The following is a 16,023-nucleotide window of genomic DNA, read 5'->3' as shown; positions in this document are numbered from 1 at the left end:
TTCTTCGTTTCTTTGTTATCCGTGTGTATTGGTTCACTGTCATCGCTTGGTTCGTATAATTCCCCTTCTATGAACAGCTTATCTCTTATCAATATAGCTTTCTTTCGGTCTATCTTTGCCTGCTTTAATATAGGATATAGTTTTTTCCTCTTCTTTTCGATTTTTACCGGAAATTGTTCTCTGACAGAAATAAGTGTCCCCTTTAATTTGTGACAGTTCCTCATAACTAATTGTTTATCTTTCAAAGATACAAATTTAGTCATTATTCTTTGAATATTTTGTCTTTGTTTTCCAAAACGATGTACAGAAACGAAATTGACATTTTCCCCTATTCCCAGATTTTTGCGGATAAAATCTTTTACAATGTTTTCTGTATCCTCATTCGGCTCCTGTTTTATTCCGGATATTACGATATTGTTAGTCATTGATCTCCATTGTAACTCATCGACATCGCTTTCGATATTTATCAATCGCTCATTGACGCATTTCATATCGAATGTGTTTTCTTTAACATTTTCTGCTTCCTCTAACAATGATATTTTAGACATATTTTCTTTGCAGCGATCTATAATTTTATGCACAACCGTACCCATTTGTTCTCCCTTTTCTTCGATCATTTTATTTCGGTTAAACACAATTTCGCACTTCTGTTCTACGTTTTCTATTCGTGTTACCATTAGATCTAATTTCCGCTCAAGTTGTGATATCCTAGTAACTTCGCGCTCAAGCTTTCCGCATTGTGTCTGTTACAGATACCTTTCCACGCTATAATTTATTTGATATGACATGAATTAAAGTCATGAGAAACCTCAAATTAAAAAAAAAATATGCATGTTTTTTTATAAAGAAATGGATAGTTTTCATTATACAACTAATGTACATATACTTTTTTCTGACGAAAATTCTTTAATTTGTCCACATTTAGAAGAAGTTTACTTATTTTTAATAGCTTGCTTCTTTAATAGCTTGCTTCCATGAAGCAATTCGCCGACATATTTTCCGTATGCATGACGTCACGTCCCTCCTCGTAAAAATCCGGTGATCGCAATACGCATTGATCTGTTATTGAAATAAACAATTATCTGTTATTTGTTTACTATAAGGTGTCAATCGGCAAACTTTGGCTTCAAAACACGGCATTTAATGAGTATAGCCATATTTCAGTTAAATCATAACAGACACAGAGAGAGAAAAAATTACGATTAAACGATATATTTGCGTAAACTATGATAAAAATCGTGCACAGTCAGAGTACTCAGCTAGTTTATGGTATATACATGCATTGGTTCAAGAATTGGATAAACATTATTTTTCACCACTCACTCGTTTCATATGACTTTAAACATTTTTTGTTGAGGGATTTAACGGTTTGTCCATACAACGTGTATGTTATTAGTATTTCACATGACATAGTTATTTTTGCCTTGAAGCTCATTATTCAGAGTGTTGGAAACTTTCAGACAAGATGATAAAAATATTAACGTGCAAGATACTTTTTTTTCGATCATCGTGAAGTGACAATTCCTCCATGCACTCTACCCCTGTTCAATTGTATATTTATAATTCCTCGTGCTTTAATTTACCCCCTCTTTGTGATTACCGTTATGCCAACAGAAACCCGAGACTTGATCATTTACATGTAAAATAGACTACCAATTAATGGCAAAAGCTGTAGCCAGGTCAGCAAGTAGGGCATTAGGTTTACTTATTGTTAAATGTAAAGCACATGGTGGTTTTCAGCACAATATCTACACAAAGCTATTTGATACGATGGTTTGGTCAGTCATAAATTATGGCTCGTCTATTTGGGGCACGAGAGATTTCTCATGCATCACTGCAGTACAGAATCGCGCCATGCGTTTCTACATGGGTGTGGGTAAATATACCCCAAACGATGCTGTGTCAGGTGACATGGGCTGGAAACCACCATGTGTTAAACAGTGGATAAATATTTTTAGACACTGGTCCAAATGTACAAAAATGGACAAAAATAGAATTAATTATAAAGTTTTTAAATGGTCAGTGATGAAAGGTAGTTGTAAATTAAAAAAATGGTGCTACAAAGTTATGGAGATGTTGAAATCATTTGATTTTGAAAGATATTGTAAAATAAATGAATATTTTCTTGATAGTTATAGTATATCTCAGTTAGAAGAGAAAATGTTTGATAAATATAAAAAAGACTGGTGTACAATAATTTTTTCATATAGTACCGGTGGTAAATTGAGAACATATAAACTTTTTAAACATACTTATAACACTGAGCAATATTTGCTACAGAAAATGCCACAGCGCCATCGTAGTGCTTTTTCAAAGTTTAGATGTGGTGTAGCACCATTAAAAATTGAAACTGGTCGATATGAAAGAAAAAATCTAGACGAAAGAGTCTGTTTTAACTGTAATATTTTAGAGGATGAAAAACATGTACTTTTAAATTGTCCCTTGTATGAAGATCTAAGACATGCACTTTTTATTGATATATTGTGTCATAATGATATGTTTTTAAACTTGTCTGATGAAGAAAAATTTATATATATGTTTAAAAATACCAATATTTGTAATATTGTTGCCAAAACCTGCAATAACATTTTAACAAGGAGAAGCAGTATTTTATATCATTAACTACTGTATTTGTAGTATTTTATAAAACGAATAAGTATTATTTGTATTTTAATAGTCTCTCATAATTCTTTTAAGAATGGCACATACATGTATTTAATTGTTTTAACAGTATGTTTACTGTATAATTAATTTTATAATTGTATCTTGTTTTAATCATGTTGTATGTGGTGAGACTTTAATAAACTATTGAATCTGAATCTGTAAAATCAGGGGTGGGTCCAGCCACGATAAAGGGGGTTCCAACTACATGTCTCCATTAAATAAGGGGCGTCATAAATTGTCGCTGGGTTTTTGTTACCCAACCGTTTTGATATAATTTAGATTTTAAAAGTGTATAACTTTTCATATATTGTGTAGGTTAAAATGTTATCTTTTCTCATATTGTTTGCGTTTCGTTTGGTGAGTAATGTAACAGTGCATCGGTACTTCTAAACACTGCTAAGGACTCCTTAGTGCACTAAGGACTATACAGTGCCACTAAGGACTAGAAGGGGAGCTGTTATATGTATTATTTTTACATATTATGGTAGAGATAGATATTTAATGCATAAATTTCAAATATTATAGAAAAATAATAATAAATAAATAAGTTATTCAACATTATTTAGACACGTGCCTTATTTTCTTTGATATGCCGAAAATCAATGAACCGATTGACACGTGCCAAATAACATAACAACAGTTACTGATTAAACAATCATGATCTTTTTGTTTTTAAAAGTAAATAACAATTGTATCGAAAAGATTTATGCTTAATATTTATAATTAAACGTCTTGTTCTTATCTAAAATGATTTAAAGGCCAAATAAGTTTGCTTTATTTATTTCCCGACAAAGCCATTTGCCATAGGTGCACGACTTTGATGTGCGGCAACGAAATGACTAATACGTTAGAGTGTGGTCAGTTTGTTAAAATGTTTATGTAAGAGACACGAGGACAAAAAAGGAATAAATATATTTATAAGTGTTTTGTTTTTATTTTATTAATTCAGACAAATATGCGAGTATGTGACACAATTATATTTTTATTTTTATTTTTATTTTATTCAAATGGTTGCACTAAAAATATGAGTAAAAAAACTATAAATCATGATGATTGCTTTTCCACTTTTTAATTAATGCATTATATTATAAATAAATAAATAAAATAAATAAATAAATATTTAATTTAATTATACATAGTACGAATTACGATTGAATTGAAGAAAAAAAATCATGTGGCGTCCTTGGGATTTATCAAAACGACTAGTTTTCAACCAGTTTGATATCTGTTTACAACGGCCTCATATGGTACTTATTTGTTTGTAATTGTTCGACATTGTTTGTTTTTTTTTCTAAAAGAAAAAGAAGGTTAAAAATTATTTAACGAACTTAATTTAGATTAAGTTTCATTTCCAAAAAATAAAAGAGTCAATTTTTTTTTACCGAATTGTCTGTTTAACATATTTTTGTTTATTGCATGAAATAATTTATTAAATAATAACTATGTGGTATGTGCTATAATACTCACTGTTGAAGGCCGTAGGGTGACTTATGGTTATTTATTTCTGTGTCATTTTGTCTCTTGTGAAGAGTTGTCTCATATCGCCAATCATACCACATCTTCTTATTTATATTGGTTGCATGTAGTAAACATTTATTATATTGAACTCGTTTTTGTCAATAGATATATTGCTCAAACGTGTTCTTCATGTGATAATAAATTTAGAAAATGAACCATAGCAAACGCAAAAGATATAAACTCTGTCCAAATACGTCTGTTTACATGCTGCAGTAAATAAGTTTGGTAACACGTAGTAAATATTTTTTATCATATGGAATTCGTTTTTGTCCTGAAATATATTGGAAAAACTTTTTCTTCATATGATATAATTTTTGAAAATGAACCATAGCAACTGCATAAGATTATCTCTGTCCAAACAAACGATTAACTGGAAACAGCAAAGTATTCCAGAACTTGTGAAAACGCTCCACGAACTAGTCAAGCTGGAGTTTGCTGACTTAAGACAAGCACTGTACAGCCAAGGAAATTACCTGCTGTATGGATACTTTAAGCGCTACCAATTGTTGTATCAATGCTGGCTTACACAAACATCTGATCAAAAAGGTCGCCTTTTTTCAAAAAGCTAATGAAAGACTGTGACAAGTCTAGTTTGACTTCAATAAAAGCAAAAACAGCGACAAGTACTCTGTTTGACTTTACCATGCCATTACCTCAGAGACTTGCCAAGAAACCATGTCAAACAAAAAGACCAATGGTTGCTCGAACACAGACGCGATTTTGAACATTTGTATGTCTGATCTATGAAATATAATTTAAATATTTAAACATCAAATAAAAACCCCGACATTAGATATATTGCTCTGGTGGAACAATTTATTATTTTCAAGAAACACAACATACACTTGAGAAAATACTTCGTCAAACAAATAAACATTAATAAAATTTCAGAAACAATTCATTTATTTGTATCCGACTTTACCAATCTTGTCGATTCAACACAACAGACAGCAGGATTCCCGTGTAATCAGATATGTAATTTGACACGTGTCAAACGGTTCATTGATTTTCGGCATATCAAAGAAAAATAGGCACGTGCCTAAATAATGTTGAATATCTTATTTATCTATGATTATTTTTCTTTAAAATTTGAAATTTATGCATTAAATATCAATCTCTATCAAAATATGAAAAGAAATTACATGTAACAGCACCCCATCTAGTCCTTAGTGGCATGTTATAAGTCCTTAGTGCACTAAAGAGTCCTTAGCAGTGTTTAGACGCACCCACAGTGCATAGGGGCGGACCAAGTCATTTAAAAAAGTGGGGTCCAAATAAATGTCCCCATTCAAATACATTGATCGACCAAAAAAGGGGGTGTTCCAACCCCCGGAACCCCTCCCCCTCCTTGATCTGCCAATGGTGCAATTACCCAAGTGTCTAAAGAGAGTTGTTCCCGACCTATTCACATATTTTTAAGCCTGAAAAGGTGACCTATTCCAACGACACGTCCCATCACTAGTCCTATAACATATGACCTCGGGGGCGTTATTTACTATTTCTATTTACTGTTCTGATATTTTTTTTTACTATCAATGTGTCAAAAAAAATAAAACTAGAGGCTCTAAAGAGCCTTTGTCGCTCACCTTGGTCTTGTGCATATTAAATAATGGACACGGATAAATTCATGACATAATTGTGTTTTGGTGATAGTGATGTGTTTGTAGATCTTACTTTACTAAACATTCTTGTTGCTACAAATATCTCTGTCTATAATGAACTTGGCCAAGTAATTACAGTGGAAAATATTTTCTACAAATTTACAAAAAATTATTAAAAATGTTAAAAATTAACTATAAAGGGCAATAACTCCTTAAGGGGTCAATTGACTATTTTGATCATGAAAATTATTTGTAGATCTTATTTTGCTGAACGTTATTGCTGTATACAGTTTATCTCTATCTATAATAATATTCAAGATAATAACAAAAAACGGCAAAATTTCCTTAAAATTACCAATTCAGGACAGTAACCTAACAACGGGTTGTCCGATCCATGTGAAACATCAGGGCAGATAGATCTTGACCTGATAAACAATTAAACCCTGTCAGATTCTCTCTTAATGCTTCGGTTTGCGAGTTATAAGCCAAAAACTGCATTTTACCCCTATGTTCTATTATTAGCCGTAGCACTTTTTGGTTGATTGGCCAGGTCACGCCACACATTTTTAAAACAAATTACCCCAATGATGGTTGTGGCAAAGCTTAGTTTAATTTGGCCCAGTAGTTTCAGAGAAGAAGATTTTTGTAAAAGATTACTAAGATTTACGAAAAAAATGGTTAAAAATTGACTATAAAGGGCAATAACTCCTTCAGGGGTCAACTGACCATTTTGGTCATGCTGACTTATTTGTAAATCTTACTTTGCTGAACATTATTGCTGTTTACCGTTTATCTCTATCTATAATAATATTCAAGATAATAACCAAAAACAGCAAAATGTCCTTAAAATTACCTATTCAGGGGCAGCAACCCAACAACAGGTTGTCCGATTCATCTGAAAATTTCAGGACAGGTAGATCTTGACCTGATAAACACTTTAACCACATGTCAGATTTGCTCTAACTGCTTTGGTTTTTGAGTTATAAGCCAAAAACTGCATTTTACCCCTATGTTCTATTTTTGGCCATGGCGGCCATCTTGGTTTGTTGGCCGGGTCACGCCACACATTTTTTAAACTAAATATCCCAAAGATGATTGTGGCCAAGTTTGGATTAATTTGGCCCAGTAGTTTCAGAGGAGAAGATTTTTGTAAAAGTTAACGACGACGGACGACGGACGACGACGACGACGGACGACGGACGACGACGACGACGGACCCGGACGCCAAGTGATGAGAAAAGCTCACTTGGCCCTTCGGGTCAGGTGAGCTAAAAATGAAAATATCAGTATGAAAACGTTAAAAATTGAATAAGAATGCGAAGTCATATGTTATAGGACTAGTCCCATCACCTTGTATATAGGAACTTGGGAGGATTCCCGAGATTATCAATAAAATGCAATGATTGCTCACAAAAAAGGGAGCCCAACTCCCGGATTCCATCCCCTTCGACCCGCCACAGAATATAAATATAATTGTTATTTAAAAGTCATTTACTAGTACTAGATCCGAGCACCTGTTTTGGGATATATAATATATGTCTAATTTACCGTAAATAACTGCGAGTAAATGAATAATACACAAGTTGATAATTGTCTCTTCTCTGATAATTAAAATGTGCATGCACTGATTTACTTGTGAGGACACCGACACTAATAATTACCTCAAAGTTATTAGGTGCTCCGTTACAGGGAAGATCATATCGGATCCGATCAATTTATTGGTTCCATTCCCCCAATTATAAGTCAACACGGCTCCTTAGAAAAAATGCATTGCAATGCGTCATAATTATCTGGACAACTTAAGTACTTCCATCATTCCATATAACCTCGAAAACAGACAATAATTTATTTCACTGGATGAGACTGGGCTGACTGATTTTTTTATGTATTGGTAATTTTTATTTTTTACACAAATATACAAGGCAAGATTCTTCACCTTTTTCAGCCTACAAATCAAATGGTTGCCTTACACATTGTTACACCTACACGACCTAAAACATATTCATATGAATATTTGGTATCATTCATTTTCTGTGACAACTCTTCACCAGTGACCTGAGTGTAAGGATGACGTACAGTGGCGAATCCAGAACTTTTCATTTTTTGGGGGGGGGGGGGGGGGGGGGGGATGCTTGCTCCAGTCATGCTTCAGTGATTTCCTATATAATCATAATTATCAACAAATTTTTCACACGAAAAAAGGGGGGGGGGCTTTCCCCTTAATTAGAAATCTCTATTTTCAGGCATCATGGGCATAGGCTCATGTAAATTTGCCTGACAGTTGAAGAATTGAGATAAATATTAGATGGCGAATGAGTTTTCAGCTGCTTTACATTAAAATGCATCATGTACATACATGTGATATACACAATTATATATAGAGCCATTTAAAAAGCTATTTTTTGCAATACTTAAATAATGTAGGATCAAATCTTGATACATGTACCTGTAGTTGAAATTGTTAGCTTTAAACATTGAAAAATGAACACCCAAAGTTTAAAAATAAGAATGACCATATAGTCTTTAAATATATATAATGTATATGCTATTGTCATGAAACTAGGTCATTGTAGGTAAACGGTCATCTGTTCCCTTAAATCTGAGTTCACGCCAATTATTAATTAATTAAAATTAGAATTAAATCTAGTCGAGTATATCTACTCTATTAGGTCTCTAAGTTTGGATAGTGTATAACTTGCAAATTAAAATCATACTCCTTCCAAATTTATTTCTTTAGGCCAAATAAAAATATATGTGTGGTTCCAGTAAGTTAACCCTACCGTCCCTACTTTTTTGCTTAAAAATAGCATACCCTAAAGATTTATTATTTTATTGTCATTTTTCATTAAGCACTGTTAAAGTCAGAATGTTGCTTCCAAAGACTCAATGTAAAAAACAAACATAAAATAAAAAAAAATCCCTACCTACCTACCCTAGCTTTTTTCAGATGTAATTGGAACCACACATACTTTTTTATTTGGCCTTAAATATTATGGATGAAATAGCAAAAAGGGATGAAATTAAATTGGATACAGGGGCGGATCCAGCCATTTTAAAAGGGGGTTCCAACTATATGTCCCCATTCAAATGCATTGATCGTCCAAAAAAAGGTGGGTTCCAACCCCCGGAAACCCCACTCTGGATCCGCCAGTGGGATGAAATGTTGCAATTTTTTTTTGGTAAAGTAGTGATTTGGTATATATTCTGTGTAGTTGAAATTAGTATGTCAAACTTAATTATAGACCCTTTAAAAATAAAATTATTCTTATTTTGAGTTATAGCTTTATAGATTTTTCTATAATGTTGATCAGAGGCGGATCCAGCCATTTTAAAAGGGACCTGTTTAAATTGGGCTACCTTAACATGCTTAAGGTCCAAAGTGTCCAAAATTAAACTTATTTTGATTTTAACAATATTTAAATTTTTGGTATTCTTTAATATCATGAATAAGCTGAATCTGAATATTTACTTAGATTTTTATACAACCGCAAAAATTTTTTGGTCGTATATTGGTATCACGTTGGCGTCGTCATCGTCGTCGTTGTTTGTCGTCATCTTCGTCGTCGTCCGAATTCTTTTGTTTCTCGCACTATAACATGTATAACTTTAGTTTAAGTCAATAGAAATCTATGAAATTTAAACACAAGGTTCATGGCCACAAAAGGTTGGTTGGGATTGATTTTGGAAGTTTTGGTCCCAATAGTTTAGGAAAAAGGGGCCAAAAAGTGCCCAAATAAGCATTTTCTTGGTTTTCGCACTATAACTTTAGTTTAAGCAAATAGAAATCTATGAAATTTTGACACCAGGTTTATGACCACAAAAGGAAGGTTGGGAATAATTTTGGGAGTTTTGATTCCAATTGTTTAGGAATTAGGGGCCAAGAAAGGGCCCAAATAAGCATTATTCTTGGTTTTCGCACAATAACTTTAGTATTAGTAGATAGAAATCAATGAAATTTAAACACAAGGTTTATGAACACAAAAGGAAGATTGGGGTGGATTTTCAGAGTTGAGATCCCAACAGTTTAGGAATTAGGGGCCAAAAAGGGCCCCAAATAAGCATTTTTCTTGGTTTTCGCACCATAACTTTAGTATAAGTAAATAGAAATCTATGAAATTTAAACACAAGGTTTATGACTATAAAAGGAAGGTTGGGATTGATTTTGGCCCCAACAGTTTAGTAATAAGGGGCCCAAAGGGTCCAAAATTAAACTTTGATTGATTTCATCAAAAATTGAATAAATGGGGTTCTTTAAATGCCGAATCTAACTGTGTTTGTGGATTCTTAATTTTTGGTCTCGTTTTCAAATTGGTCTACATTAAGGTCCAAAGGGTCCAAAATTAAACTTAGTTTGATTTTAACAAAAAATTGAATCCTTGGGGTTCTTTGATATGCTGATTTTAAAAATGTACTTAAATTTTTTGTCGAGCCTGCAACTTTTGTTGCAGAAAGCTCGACATAGGGATAGTGATCCGGCGGCGGCGTTAGCTAACTTCTTAAAAGGTTTATATTTTAGAAGGTGAAAGACCTGGATGCTTCATACTTTGTATATAGATGCCTCATGTTACGAAGTTTCCGTCAGTCACATGTCCAATGTCCTTGACCTCATTTTCATGGTTCAGTGACCACTTGAAAAAAAAGTTCAAAATTTTTGTAATGTTGAATTCTCTCTTATTATAAGTAATAGGATAACTATATTTCATATGTGCGTACCTTGCAAGGTCCTCATGTCTGTCAGACAGTTTTCACTTGACCTCGACCTCATTTCATGGATCAGTGAACAAGGTTAAGTTTTGGTGGTCAAGTCCATATCTCAGATACTATAATAGGCAATAGGGCTAGTATATTCGGTGTATGGAAGGACTGTAAGGTGTACATGTCCAATCTGACCTTGACCTCATTTTAATGGTTCAGTGGTTATAGTTAAATTTTTGTGTTCTGGTCTGTTTTTCTCGTACTATAAGCGGTCTACTATATTTGTTGTATGGAATGATTGTAAGGTGTACATGTCTAGCGGGCAGATGTCATGTGACCTTGACCTCATTTTCATGGTTCAGTGGTTAATGTTAAGTTTTTGAGTTTTGGTCTTTTTATCTAATACTATATGCTATAGGTCAACTATATTTGGTGTATGGAAATATTTTATGATCTTTATGTCAGTCGCGCAGGTTTGATTTGACATTGACCTCATTTTCACGGTTCATTGCACAGTGTTAAGTTTTTGTGTTTTGGTCTATTTTTCTTAAACTATAAGTAATAGGTCAACTATATATGTTGTATAGAAGCATTGTTAGCTGTACATGTCTGCCTGGCATGGTTCATCTGACCTTGACCTACTTTTCATGGTTCATTGGTCTTTGTTTAGCTATCTTGGTTAATGTTAAGTTTATGTGACAGTTGTAATCAAGCTTTATACTTAGGACTATCAACATAAAATCAATGATTAGTAAAGAAGGTGAGACATTTCAGTGTGTGCACTCTTGTTTATTATTGGCCCAGTTTTTAAGTTGGTCCAAATCAGGGTCTCGGAATTCAAGAATATAAACAAATATGGTCCAACATCTTAAAAGGGAGATACTTGGACTTGATTATGTCAGGTGTGTTAGTCCCACATAGCAGACAGTTCACATATTTTAATCATGTTTAAAAGTGGAAATCCTGTGATAACAATACCTTTAGTTTCTAACTCGCCTGTGACTGTCCGAGTCTCTTAAAATCGAGACGGTAAACTATTATTAGTTCACCTGGTCCAAAGGACCATGTGAATTATTGTCATCACTTTGCGTCCGTCGGTGTCGTATGTCAACATCTCTGAAACCACGGGGCCAAATAAAACCAAACTTGGCAGGAATTTTCCTTGGGTGGATCTCATGAAATACTGTTCATTTCGTGCCGATCCAAAATCCAAGATTTCTGCAATTACAAGTTTTAGTGTAACATAGAACCCTATTGGAAAACATAAACACTGCTCTTTTTGAGAGACCTTATGACATATTGAATCATGCATGAATGATTAAGTGATGGCCCTTGATTCATTTTATAATTTTGGTGCCGATCGGAAATCAAAGATGGCCACCACAGCCAAACATAGTTTAACATATAACCCTATGGAAAAAGCATGCAAAAAAATTACGGAGACATCGTTAAACATATTGATTCCAGTTTAGGCCATGGCAAGACAAAATATAACAACGTTTCATATTTCCCTACCTACCATAATTGTTACCCCCTACCCTAAACATTTTATTGCTGTTTTTCAAGAAGCACTGTTAAAAGGAATATCTATCTTAATTCATGTATAAATAAGTAATATGTTTCAGAAAAATAAAATAGTTTGCCTACCAGCCTACCTACACTATTTTTCCTGAGTGTGTAATAGGAAACATATATTTTGTCTTGGCCTTGTGCATGAATGATCAAATAATGGTCCTTCAAAAGTTTTATGACTTTAGTGCCGATCGGAAAACCAAGATGGCTGCCACAGCCGGACATGGTTTAATATAGAACCCTATGGGGAAAAATGCAAACAACTTTTGCGGAGAAACCGTTTGTCATATTGATTCAAATTTATGCATAAATGATCAGATATTAGTCCTTAATAAATTTTATGCTTTTGGTGCCTATCAGAAATCCAAGATGGCTGCCACAGATGGACATTTAATATTGAACCATATGGTAGTACATGTAAACTGCTCTTTTTAGTTAACCTGGTCCGAAGGATCATGTGAACTTTTGTCATCACTTTGCGTCCGTCGTCTGTCGTCGTCGTACGTAAATATCTTCTCTAAAACCACGGGGCCAATTCAAATCAAACTTGGCAGAAATGTTCCTTGGGTAGACCTCATCAAAGATTGTTCATTTGGTGCCGATCCGTTATCTAAGATGGCCACCACCGCAGGAATTAGTTTAACATAGAACCCTATGGGAAAACATAAAAACTGCTCTTTTTTAGATACCTTTTGACATATTGAATCCAATATATGTCAGGACTGATCGAATAATTGTCCTTCATAAATTGTATTATTTTGGTGCCGATCGGAAATCCAAGATGGGCGCCACAGTCGAACATAGATTAACATAGAACCCTATGGGAAAAGCATGCAAACAGCGTCTACGGAGACATTGTGTGACATTTTGATTCCAGTTTATGCATGAAAGATCAGATTCAAACTAAATTCTTTATTAACTTTGAGCCTTCATAATGGTCCTTCATACATTTTATGATTTTAGTGCCGATCGGAAGTCCAAGATGGCCGCCACTGTCGAACATAGTTTAACATTGAACCCTATGGGAAAAAATGCAAACTATTTCTACTGAGAAACCGTTTTCTTTTAAACCAAGTGAATGATTACATGCTCTCTAGAGCCTCTGGTTTAGAAACCATATTACAAAATGAATTCAATATATGCATGAATGATCAAATGAAGGTTCCTGATAAATTTTATGATTTTGGTGTCGACTGTAAATCTAAGAGGGATTCCATGGTAAAATACAATTTAACATAGAACCATATAGGAAAAAAAAATGAACAAACAACTTTTACAAAGAAACTTTGACATATCGATTCAAGTTTATGGATAAATGATCAGATAATAGTCCTTAATAATTTTAATGAATTCGGTGCTGATTGGAGAACCAAGATGGTCGCCACAGGCCGAGACAGTTTAACAAAGAACCATAAGGGGGAAAATGTGAACTGCTCTCTTTGAGCATCCGTATGGTACAATGAATCTACTTTATGCAGGAATGATCAATGCAGGAATGATTTTTATGGCAACTGCAAATTGCAAATCCAACATGAATTCCATGGCCAAATATAGTTTAACATTGAACCATATAAGAAAAACATACTAACCACTTCTTTAACCAGGCTCAATAGACCTGGGACAACAACATTTGGTGCCAATGTAACTTGAGGCATAAGCTTGTCAGTCGGTCACATATCGACTGACCTTGATCTCATTGTCATGGTCCAGTGACCAGGGTCAAGTTATCATGATTAGGTCAGTTTCTCAGTAACAAGGTATGGTTTACCAATACTATTTAGAGTGAGAAATTCATTGGTAGGTGTACATGTCAGTCTTACATATGCCAACTGACCTTTACCTCACAATCAAGTTTTTGTGATTAATTTATGTCAGTTTCATCGGCAGTAACTAGGTATGGTAGGTCAATATTTGCTGTATGAATTTGTCATAAGGTGTACATGTCTGTCTAACATGTGTCGACTAGGTCAGTTTGACCTCATTGTCAGTGGCCAGGCTCAAGTTTTCGTGGTAAGGTTAGACTCTTAGTAACTAGATATGATAGGTCCATAATATGTAGTTGCGAATGTGTTGTAAGGTACTGACCTTAAGGTCATTGTCATCGTCCAGTGACCAGGATCAAGTGTCCATGAATAAGTCAGTTTCTCAGTAATTAGGTATGGTAGGTCAATAATATTTGGTGTGTTAATTTCTTCTAAGGTGTAAACACTGTGCGGGACAAATTTGCCATTCCGGTATCGGCAAATCTGACTTTGTCGGTTTACAAGATATCAAAAAAAAAATTTGTCCAGTGATAGATTATTGAAAAATTAAAAAAATGTCATATGTCCCAACTTGTCACTGTTGTCACTCTTGTCACTGCAGCTGATTAAAAGTACATTTCCCATGGGAAATTTGATAATTCCCATGGGAATATTAGAATTTCCCATGGGAACATTGAAAGTTCCCATGGGAAAAATTACTTTTCCCATGGGAAGTTTAGAGTTCCCATAGGAACTTTAAAGTTCCCATGGGAACATAAGTAAATTGTTTGTTCCCATGGGAAGTTCTAAATTTCCCAAGGGAAACTTTAAATTTCCCAAGGGAAACTTTAAATTTCCCAAGGGAACTTTTCTTCCCAAGGGAACTCCTTTTCTTCCCATGGGAAAATACTTTTCCCATGGGAACAATATTTTTTCCCATGGGAACAATATTTTTTCCCATGGGAACAATAATTTTTCCCATGGGAACAATAATTTTTCCCTTGGGAACAATATGTTTTCCCATGGGAACAATAATTGTTCACATGGGAAGTGATATAACTAAAAAGAAAACATAAAAAAAAAACCTCTAATTGCATGAGTGAAGCAATTTCACAAAACGGACTAAGTTATTATGGGTGCAAGTATTTCTTTGAATCTTAATTGTAGAAATATATAATTGTGTGTTCTACGATTTTTGTCTTGGCATGCTTAATTGAAAGTAAATCACTACGTGTCAAAAATTTAACTACTATAAATTCAGAAATTATTGCTGTTTTTATTATTGTGAAAATAGTGACAGGTTATAATCACAATAATATACACTTGCATATTGAAATTTTTTTTGAACTAAACAGGATTATTCTAAATTTTGCACACAAAAAAATGATGAAATTGAGAAAAATCGCACTTACAATTGCTAGCAATAATTTCTGAATTTTCAGTATATAGTTTTGCATATATAGCTTTCACACCATTGCACACAGTGTCTTATGTTTATCTATTTGAATGTTTTTGTGTTTTTTTCATGCAGACATTTAAATGTTGATAGGTCTTGCTCATTGTTGACGGCTGTTCAGTCACTGGCTGAAAATACCTTTATCTCTGGTTTTTAGTTGTCTCATTGGCAATCACATACCATATCCTTACTTAATTTCAACACTTCTTAATTTAAGTTATATACATTTGAGAATATCATTTTCAAAAAGACAAAACATTACAATTGGTATAACAAATAAGGCACTTGTGTTTTAATATTTCATCTTTCACTGAGATAACACCATCAAGTAAAATGTGTAAAACAAAAACAGAAAATTAAACAAACAGCAATAAAATAACTCAAGCAAGTGTCAATAAACCTGCACAAATAACATGAATAACATGAATAACATATCTAAGGTCATAAGCAAGTGACAATAAAACATACAGCAATAATATATCTAAGGTCATAAGCATAAACATGCAGCAATATAATACATTGTATATCTAAGGTCATAAGCAAGAGACAATCAACATACAGCAATAGTATATCTAAGGTCATAAGCATAAACTGTGCTTAAACGGCTGTGGGTAACTTAAGTTACCCACAGCCCAAGATGGAGCCGCCTTGCGTCGGTTAGATACTTTTCTTCTATAGAATAACAATACCACGAATGCATCAATTAAACAACTGAATTTAAAAGTTGTATTAATCGTTTAGGGAAACCCCTAAACTAGAAAGGTGATTAAATTCT

The sequence above is a fragment of the Mytilus galloprovincialis genome, chromosome 6, assembly GCF_965363235.1.
Source record: "Mytilus galloprovincialis chromosome 6, xbMytGall1.hap1.1, whole genome shotgun sequence".
In the NCBI taxonomy this organism is placed as follows: Eukaryota; Metazoa; Mollusca; class Bivalvia; order Mytilida; family Mytilidae; genus Mytilus; species Mytilus galloprovincialis.
This window is presented reverse-complemented; position numbering follows the sequence as displayed.